The sequence below is a fragment of the Puma concolor genome, chromosome B2 (genome assembly GCF_028749965.1).
Source record: "Puma concolor isolate L17-30 chromosome B2, mPumCon1.1.hap2, whole genome shotgun sequence".
Classification (NCBI taxonomy): Eukaryota; Metazoa; Chordata; class Mammalia; order Carnivora; family Felidae; genus Puma; species Puma concolor.
The window spans coordinates 15,296,395-15,306,792 of NC_141671.1; the positions used below are offsets into that span (position 1 = coordinate 15,296,395).

At 48.1% G+C, this 10,398-nt stretch overlaps 1 protein-coding gene across 6 annotated transcripts in view; it reads right to left on the reverse strand.

Moving 5' to 3' along the window:
• RNF182 (ring finger protein 182) overlaps positions 1 to 9,986 on the reverse strand; it is a 128,121-nt gene extending 118,135 nt beyond the window's left edge. For 3 of the 6 annotated variants that reach the window (XR_015251058.1, XM_086706253.1, XM_086706250.1), the window contains exon 1: positions 9,035 to 9,088. The gene's annotated coding sequence lies outside the window, so the exon portion shown is untranslated. Of the gene's footprint in view, positions 1 to 9,034; positions 9,093 to 9,812 lie in introns of those variants that run through there. The other 3 variants (XR_015251056.1, XM_086706252.1, XM_086706251.1) reach the window with 3 other exon arrangements.
• Positions 9,987 to 10,398: the final 412 nt, after the last annotated feature.

Consider the following 10,398-nt stretch of genomic DNA (forward strand, 5'->3'; position numbering starts at 1 on the left):
GCATCCGTCTTCGGCTCAGGTCACAATCTCATAGCTCATGAGTTCAAGCCCCACGTCGGGCTCCGTGCTGACAGCTCAGAGCCTGGAGCCTGCTTCGGATTCTGTGTCTCCTTCTCTCTCTGCCCCTCCCCCACTCACGCTCTGTCTCTCTCAAAAATAAACATTGAAAAAATAACAATTAAAAAAAAAAAAAAAGCTACGGGGACAACCATCTGAGAACACCAAAGCAGACAGAGACCTGACTACAGAAATCTAAAACTCTCCTATGATATTCCAGTGGTTTCCTAAAACTGGTCCCCTCTGCTGGAAATGGACATCATAAAAAATTACTTTATTCATTCAAGAAGTATTTATTGAGCACTTACTATGTTCCAGGCATTGTCCTAGAAGCCGAGAACACAGCAGCAAAAAGAAAAAAGGAAACAAAATAGATCCACTGTCTTTATGGAATTGTACACAATAGCTGTGTAAGACAATTATATGTTTTTCGTCTGTTTACTTGATGTACCATGTGGTGACAGAGCTGTGGAAAAGAACAGATGTGGAAGAGAGTACGAGAGACAGAAAGATCACAACTTTTAATTTTTTTTAACGTTTTAGTTTTTGAGAGACAGAGTGTGAGCAAGGGAAGAGAAGAGAGAAAGAGGGAGGCACAGAATCCAAAGTGGGATCCAGTCTCTGGGCTGTCGGCCCAGAGCCAGACACGGGCCTTGAACCCACAGACTGTGAGATCGTTACCTGAGCCGAAGTTGGACACTCAACTGACTGAGCCACCCCAGCACTCCAAAAGATCACGATTTTGTACAGAGAGCTTAGGAAGGCCACTCTGATAATATCAGAGTACAGACCTGAAAGGAACGAGGGGGTAAAGTCACACAAATGTTTAGAGAGAAAGCAGCCCCAGAAAAGTGGACGGAAGTGCTAAGGTCTAAAAACCGTAGGAGGCTTGGCATGTTCAAAGAACAAGGCTTCTCAACTTCATCCAGACCTCCAGCATCCTAGACAAGGACCTCCCCCCACGTAACAAAGAACACGCTGCTCTGACCCTCGGAGAAGCCTACCCAGAGGTATATGACACGACACATGCTGAGTTTTCATTTCTTTTCATCTAGATCATCTCACGTGGCCCTTTCCTGTGTTACATTCCCAATCCAGGGCACAGTGTAAAATAAAACGCAATAAATTCAGGAGACAGAAGACAGCTCGACTAATTTTGGTTTTAATTCTAAAAACAGATCGAGAGCAAACATTCTCCCCTCCTCCTACCCCAAAACCCCCACCGGTGTCTGCAGTGGTGAGCATAAACAAGGATGTATTCTTCTTGGTTTCCTCAACGGCCTCTCTTCCCAAAGTACTCACCAACAAAAGCATCTTGGATGCTGTAGGAAGCACTCTTTGCCAGGAGTTAGCAGAGCAACCCCAGGCAACTTCACATTGTGACTTACCCACACAAATCACGGTTTTACATTTACCAACTCTGCGCAACCCTGGATAAGCTATTTATTAGTATTTTATTGAAGGGGAAACAAGGGTTGCTATGAAGATCAAAAGAGACTGCTTGTGTAGCATACTAATAAATTACCTAGCACCAAAGGAGTACTGAATAAATGGCAGCTATTAGAATATTGGTTAAAAGAACCCACAGAACTCTGCCTCGTTACTTGCTTTCGTGGACACTTGTCCCTCACTTCATCTTATTTTTCACGTAGCTTAAATAAGAAAAGGTCACTGAAGTTAATATGCTTAATCACTCTTAATCACTTTACATGGGGTGGAGGAGGGGCGATCGGAGGTAAAATGCTGAAAGTATTGTAAAAACAAATGTAAATGATTGTCAAAGATTCATTTTTTTTTTTTTTGCTCTTTGACTAGAATAATCAAAAGCTTGTTCATAATTGCTAGTATAAAATTCTGCTAGCTACTGGGGGGAGGGGCAGAGAGAGGGGGAGACACAGAATCCAAAGCAGGCTCCAGGCTCTGAGCTGTCAGCACAGAGCCCCATGCACGCCTCGAACCAAGGACTGTGAGATCATGACCTGAGCTGAAGTCAGACGCTTAACCGACTGAGCCACCCAGGTGCCCCTGCTAGCTATTTTTTTAAGTTTGCATTTAAATTCCAGTTAACATACAGCGTAAGATCAGTTTCAGGTGTACAATTTAGTGCTCCAACACTCACATACAACACCCAGGGCTCATCACAACAAGCTAGCTACTATTTTTTTAAGCTTTTTATATATAACCTTTTAAGGCATGAATATCAGAAATCCAAATAAGTTGAAACAGAACTGTGATGTGATTTCTAATGTTCTATTTCAAGTAACTAAAAGCTCAAATTAATTTTATAGTGCCCAAATGATACATTAAACTTGAGTCCGTTTCCTAAGGCCCTAAAATTGATTTTTTTTTTTTAAGCTCTCACTACTGACTTCGGAACTAGAGTAAAATGTAATCATTTTATATCACATAAAAAATCGTTTAAGTATTCAATTAAGAAAAGCATCCTTGTACCGACCTGATCTTTGGAAATGAGTTAAGACATAGTTGTTGTGCTTGAGAAGCTTACAGTCTAGCACAAAAAAAAAAAAAAAAAAAAAGAAACAAAACAAAACAAAAAAAAACAGACCTATGTATCTTTGAACACAACGTGCCAAGGGGCGCCTGGGTGGCGCAGTCGGTTAAGCGTCCGACTTCAGCCAGGTCACGATCTCGCGATCTCGCGGGATCTCGCGATCTCGCGATCTCGCGGGATTTCGCGATCTCGCGGTCCGTGAGCTCGAGCCCCGCGTCGGGCTCTGGGCTGACGGCTCGGGGCCTGGAGCCTGTTTCCGATTCTGTGTCTCCCTCTCTCTCTGCCCCTCCCCCCTTCATGCTCTGTCTCTCTCTGTCTCAAAAATAAATAAAAACGTTGAAAAAAAAATTTAAAAAAAAAAAAAAAAAAAAAAGAAATAGAACACAACGTGCCAATTTTTTTTAAGGTATACACAGAATTATCTTGGAAGAGAGTAAAAAAGGAGTATTACTTAGTCCTTGGGGCAGGAAGTCAGCTAAGGACAAAACAGGTGAGCCCAGATTGAGGACAGCGCACAAAAGGCAACGCAAAATAGACCAACACTCAAAAGATATATTTACAGGTATATTCCATGCCAACACCATAGAAAATATGTATTCTTTTAGGACAGAATACAAACCATAATGAAAGGACAACTACCTTCAGAAAGTATCTTTTCTGCAAATCAATCTCTGCCAGTTTCTATACACAGAAAAGAATCCTGGTACATGTCACAATATACTATGAACAAAAGCTTCTTGTGACTTTAGGCTTTGTTTCTTTTCATTGAAAAGAAAGAAAAAAAGCTGGAGTGCCACAACGATTAGTGCCATCATTTCTACACTTTACACACACACACCAGTGAACTGAAAAAAAAAAAAAAAGGCAAAGCTGCCTGCACTCCTTCCCATCAAAACACTGGGATTGGGGCACCTGGGTGGCTCAGTCGGTTTAGCGTCCAACTTCAGCTCAGGTCACAATCTCACGGTCCGTGAGTTCGAGCCCCGCGTCGGGCTCTGTGCTGACAGCTCAGAGCCTGGAGCCTGTTTCAGGTTCTGTGTCTCCCTCTCTCTCTGCCCCTCCCCTGTTCATACTGTGTCTCTCTCTGTCTCAAAAATAAATAAGCGTTAAAAAAATAATAATTTTTTTTTTAAATGCTGGGATTCTGGTGTATTTTGTGTACTTTTAGGTGAATACATCAGAGAGCAGTCACATCAGTTTTCTCCATCTTAAACTGGGGACCACAAAAGTACCTACCACATAGGGCTCCTGTGAGCATTAAAAATAAGCTAAGAGTTGTGGAGTGCTTCGCACAGGCTCTGCCCCATCAGAAGCCCTAGTGAGGATGTGACTGATGGACAGAAAAAAGATGAAACGTCAATCATACTGAACGTGGTCTGAGAAAAACCGGATGCGACAGGATGAAATGCCAGACAAGACCACACAGAAACCTTTTATTGCAGATTTACAATTCAAGAGTTTGAGTAAGCATCTATTCGTCAATATAACCATGCCTGACATGTCACAGCGTGATAAAATTGTGTAAAATGCCATGTCTTCATTGAAGGACTGTGGTTATAAGAAAGGGAAGAAGGTTCCTAATGGACTGATACTCAGAAACACAGTTTCCCACTGAAATACATCAAATGTGTTAGACAAACGCACAGTTTTATACTTCCAGTACTGTCTTGATTAATCTAACTGGTCTAGTGGAACAATCAGATTACATAATACTCACACACACATACACACACACACACACACACACAAGCCCTTCTACTCTTGTACCTTTATTGGAGGCTTATAATATTCAAAGTGCACTTAGTCACAATTCACGGGAGTCGCTTTTTGGTTAGTCAGGGGAAAAGGTGGGGATCAGTGACCAGGACCCACATCTCTGGTGTAGAAGTGGCCAGCCTCTGAAAACCATGGAAACAGCCCTTCGGTAACTGCTTCAGGAGTTTGGACCATAAGGTGATAAAGAGATTATTAATGCCATCAAAGTCTTTTTGTCTTCCCATCCCCTTGACCATCATGCCCTGCAGGCTTTCAGTGTGTATTACACCCTTTAAACATCTTTTAATTCATTGAAGACTCTACCTCATGGCCCTTTGTCTTTTACTTCTACTCATCGTAAGGTAAAAATCTAACGTGAGACACTTAGGGAAATGCACAATTCATCACCCTACAGGATGCCAAATTTTCCTATTCACCACACAGCTCTGTAAACGTCCAATATGTCAGATTATAATATGAGTTGGGCTTTTTTTTTTTAATGTTTATTTATTTTTGAGACAGAGAGAGACAGAGCATGAACAGGGGAGGGGCAGAGAGAGAGGGGGGCACAGAACCAGAAGCAGGCTCCAGGCTCTGAGCCATCAGCCCAGAGCCCGACAAGGGGCTCGAACTCCCAGACCGCGAGATCGTGACCTGAGCCGAAGTCGGACGCTTAACCGACTGAGCCACCCAGGCGCCCCTGGGCTTTTTTTTTTTTACTACGCACTACTGTAAACTAAGCCTCTAAATATTCTTCTGGTTGAATAACAAATTAGCCAAATCATGTTTTTAAAGCTCTGGAGATATAAAATTATTTAAAAATCATCAAGGCATTAACTGGTGACTTTTCCCCATAAGACAAAGAAGAATCGGGATGCCTGGGTGGTTCAGTCAGTTAAGTGTCTGGCTCTTGATTTCTGCTCGGGTTATCATCTCGCGGTCGTGGGATCGAGCCCCGCAGCAGGTTCTGCACTGAGCATGGAGCCTGCTTAGGAGTCTCTCTCTCCCTCTCTCTCTGCTCCTCGTGCTTGCTCGTGTGCTCTCTCTCTCTCAAAATAAATAAATATGCATTTTTTTTTTAATTTAAAAGAAAAAGGAGGCTGAAAACTAGGCCAAAGGAGACCATTTGGTTATTGCACATAATGAGTTCGGAAATGAAAGAAATAATCATAATAGTTGGAAACAAGTAATTCCTCATCCATAAGGGTTCGGATGCCTTTGATCAAGCAACACAGAATATATAGAAGGAAACACCTGATAACCATTGGTTGACTGATGTCCAAAACTGTACTGTGTAATTGCTACCAATAACTGGCAGGTAAGGAAATCAATCATTGACCTAGAGCTGTATTTGTAACACTCCAAGTGGCAGACAGTAGAAACGTATATATTATCCCCAAGTTCTGTGGTTTAGAAAGTGGTTTAACGAAGACGTGGGATCTTCATTTTAACGGGGAACACGAAAAGAGAGACCAACGCCCAACAAACATTTCTCAATCTCCATCAATCACTACTGATAATCTATGCTATACTTCCATGGATTCCAGAACATTCCATAACCCAGAACGCCACTTCCTGTCGCCACCATCATGTGTCTCCCATGCCGCTTCTCAGCACCACAGTTCCGATCAATACCCACCATGCACAGCAGGTCAGTGAATATTTATAAATATTCATATTTATATGAATTCATTAAATATGAATAAAATTCATATTTACATTCATTATTGAATATTGAAATTATATTCATTAAATATGAATATTTATAAAAATTCACTCTTCCTCGAGCTAGTCTCAGGGACCACATTACTCACCCCCAGGCACAGATCTGAGCCTGAGTGTTTTGGTAACGAAGACACCATTCAAAACCTATCGGCCTTCACAAATGCGCTTTTATAAATGCTACAACACTTTGTACTAGATGCCAAATTACGAACCCGTCAGCACACTGCTACTAGAAACTGCAAGAGAACGTTGACCCAGAAACAGGCAATAAAGGCTTCCGTGGCCTTCTGCTGCCCATGCAGGCTCACGTGGTTACAAAACAACGGACTTTCAATGTCACGAGTGTGTTCATCCTAACTTCAACAAGAACATTCCGCGGTTTGTCTCATAGCTGCGGACACGCTTGGTAAGTTAAGGTACAGCATCCCTCTTGTAGGACAAGGGCTGTGATTACAGTGATCAGACCCTATTTTACAACTTATACCAAAAATTAGGACCAGCTGTACTCCCTAAAATACAGAGTCTTGGGGCTAGAAATGCGAAAGAGTCACACCCCTACGAATAAGCGGGACGGACAAGTAGGGTTTTTTACACCTGAGGACGTGCTGGGCTGTTTTCTACGTCCACCAGGTGGCTAAGCTAAACCAAGGACATAAAGCACACTTTCCACGTGCATTTATTTCCTAAGGAGATCCTGAGGATCTCACAACTACTTTTTTCTTTCATCATCTGGGGACGCACATACCTCGGAATGCCAGCAACATACATGAACACGCCAAGTTCTTTTTCACCGCCCCGACAACAGCTCCATTTCACGCTTCAGACACTGGTGGAAACAAACCACTACAAAGCGGTGCCTGCAGTCCGTGACTGTTTATTCCTGATGTTTACGGACTTTACTTTTTGGCAGAAAGACAGACAGCTTTAGAAATGCCAAACTCCGTTGAGTCTTGTGCCTTGTGTGAGTTAGCAGCAAAGGCAAATCGTGGGTCCTCGTGGTGCTGAGCCAACAGTGGGTTGTATCTCCGTTCTTGAGAATACAAGCTAAGGGCCACCACGTCAACTATTGAGGCTAGGACCCACCGTGAGGGCTCCATCTGGCTGAAAAGCAGGTCCAGAGGCCTTGCACTAGAATGCTGGATTTGCTAACAAATATCTGGATGAAGCTATAATCTTGGTACCCCCGAACACGCAAGAGAAATCATTATTTTTACTACAAAGCAAGAAACTCCCTCCCGTGTCTATATCCTGTGTCTAGGCTTCAATATTCTGTTTGCCTTTCACGCCTCAATGAGAAAATACTGATTTTCTCTCCTGGTTACCTTCTCAAAACAGACCTAACATCTCATCTCTCGTTGCCACCATCGGTGAGCGCTAAGCACGGCAGCTGTGAATCACTCTACAGGTAAAATCAGTTTCAAACACCACCCCCGGTTGTGAAGGAACCTGCAAACTGTGGTGGCAACTTCGTCTTTCAGTCTTCAATACGATCTTCTAATGAAGTCACATCACTTACAAGTGCTGGCAAACACAAACTGACTTGGAAACCTGGTAATCAGCAGGCTAACAGGTGTTGAAATCCCACGAGGAGGAAGAGGGGCTATTATTAATCACTTCACGCCTCAAAGCTCAAGTGGCTTTAATAGCCATAATTCTAATCAACTTAACTGCAATGCAAGATGATCCGTGCCACCGGTTTCTTTTCACCAACTACCTTTTAGAAGAGCAAAGACACAATTTCCTGCCTTCCGCAGAATGTTCTCTAACTCATCTACTCCAACTTGTGTATTATTTTACTAAGTTGGGAGCAACAACTTAAGTTGAAACATTTCCCAGTCGACGTCGCTCCCCAATGAAGGCAAACAATGTTAATATATCATTGCCTTCCGGATGGATCGGCGAGGTTTCTTTCCCAGTATCACACGTGTTGCCTAAGTAGCCCCAACGCCGTCTTTACAATGGTATCTTGAATTCCTTCCCTGTGTCTGCCACAAAGTATCACGAAATGATGGCAAGGCTTGGGGCCCTTGAGAAAGGACGCATGCACCCATCACCTGAGCAATTCCCCCGAGCGGTACCCTCACGCCCTTGGCAACCGCATCTTCACTCTCTCCCCTCCCTTAACGCCCGGGTGCAAACACCGGACGCTACACCTGCCTCGGGAGCTGCTCCGGGCTGCTCCCTCACGCAGAGAAACGCGAGGCATTTTGCAGTCCCTTAAAGCGCGAACACAATACCTTCCAGAAACAGTAAGAATGCCCCCCGCCCCCCGGGATCTAACCCGCAAAGTACTGGTCCCGCCAGGAACTCTGGTACCGCCGGATGGGAAACCCGGGCTGCCCTTCCCGTTCGGTTGCAGGTTTAGCGACTACACCTTGCAAAGATAAAGGTCGTTATGTTCAAAACCCAAAGGAACTTCGGAAGCACCAAACCGGGCAGGGGCACCTAAGCACGGGCTCGCTTTCCAGAGACTGTTCAACAACACCACCACCGCCGCCGCCGCCTGGCTTGCTCGCCCCTGCGAGCCTCCCATCCCGTCCTCGGAGAGGATCGGTTAGGAAGTCCACCGGGCGAGTCCAAAGGGAAACGGCGTCCCATCTTTTTTCCCCCAAAGCCTCGCGAACACGCCAAACCGGCAAAACCGGAGGGCGCCCGCCCCACGCCCCGTCGCTCGGGAAGCCCCGCGCCGCGCACCCCGTCGGAGCCCCGGCGGCGCGCCCACCCGCCGGAGGCTCTGCCCGCCTTGCCGGCCGCCGTCCGGGGCCGCGGGCGGCCGGGCTGGAGGCGGGGGCGCGGGGCGCTGGGCGGGAGGCCGCGGCGTCGGGGGCGCACCCGGCCGGAGCCCGGCGGGGGACGCGCCCCTCGGGGACCCGGGCGCGGTCGGGCCCGAGCCCGCTCCCCTCGGCGGGCGCCCCCCCACCACCCGCGGGCGCCCCGCCCCAGCCTCCCCTCCCCCACCGGCCGCGGGCGCGCTCGCTCGCTTACCTGGCCCGCGGCGACGGCGGCGGCGGGGCCGGGAGCCGCTCCGGCGGCGGCGGCGGCGGGGCCAGAGGCGGGGGGCGGGGGGGAGGGAGGCGCCCGCGGAGGAGGAGCTCGGGCGAGGAGCGGGCGGGCCGCTTTGTTTCCACTGCGCCGAGCCGCCGACCCTGCGTCACCATGGCAACCGCCAGGGGGCCCCCGGGCCCGGTGGGGACCCCAGGGCAGCCGGGGTCCCGGGCGCGCGCGGCCGCCGCCTGGACCCCCGCCCTCCTCTTCCTCCTCCTCCTCCGCAGTCTGGGTGCTCCGAGGGGGCAAGGACCCCCCCCCCCCCCCCGCCTCCCGCCTGGAACCGCCGCCACCACAAACACGCCCCTCTCTCGTCTCCCTCGCCAAATCGTGTGTCTCGCCCGGGCCACAGGGGAAGGGGACCGAGGGGAGCGAGCCCACAGCCAATTCTTGTTTCCGTCCTAGCGGGCGGGCACCCCCCCCACACACCTTGATTTCCCGCACTGGGCATCCCGAGCCACCCCCCCCACCACCACACCTTTCCTCTATGGAGCTGTACCCTCAAAATGGAAAATCACTGAAGAGAGAAGGAGCAGTGAAAACTGATAAAGTGTTGAGCAACTGGTACCCGAGCTCCTGTTGCCACTGCCGCAGCCTGCGTGGAGCTGCCAAGGGACACCCAACGTCCTCCTTCTCCTCCTCCTCCTCCTCCTCCTCCTCCTCCTCCTCCTCCTCCTCCTCCTCCCCCCCCCCCCCCCTTTCCCCGACATCGCCCCACCTGGGTCTGCTTTCACTCCCTGCAAACCGCGCCTCAGTCCCGTGGAGGGCTCCAGTAGGAGAGGCGGGAGGGGGGCCTTGTGTTTCATTGTAAACACAGGATACACTTGTAACCTCACGAGCCGAAACTCAACTTTCAGGCTGCAGCGTGAATCCCCGGCTGCTGCCACTGCTGGGCTACTGGCTGTGACTGCTGAGCATCTGCCTTGAGCGCCGGCTTACTCTGCGCCAACCACCGGCCATGCACTACGGACCGGACCGTGGCATGGTGCTCCGGGGAAGGGAACGGCGGCCAGGCTGACCTTGGCACCTGCTGGGCGTCCCTTCTTAAGGAAATTCTTGAAGAGGGAGGAAAAGTACTAGCAGACCCACAGTAAGGCTTCCTCTAAAGGACAGAGCTAGAGGACAGCTACGTGGGGTGAGTGAGTCATCGCCCCATACAATGTTTTCTTAAAAGATCATTTACTGAATCCAGAACCCACAGTATCTTCATTTAGGCCCCAGGGAGCATGGCATTTATTTTCTGGCATTTGTGAATCACCAAAGGAATGTCAATAACTTAAATTAAAAAAAAAAAAATCCAGGGT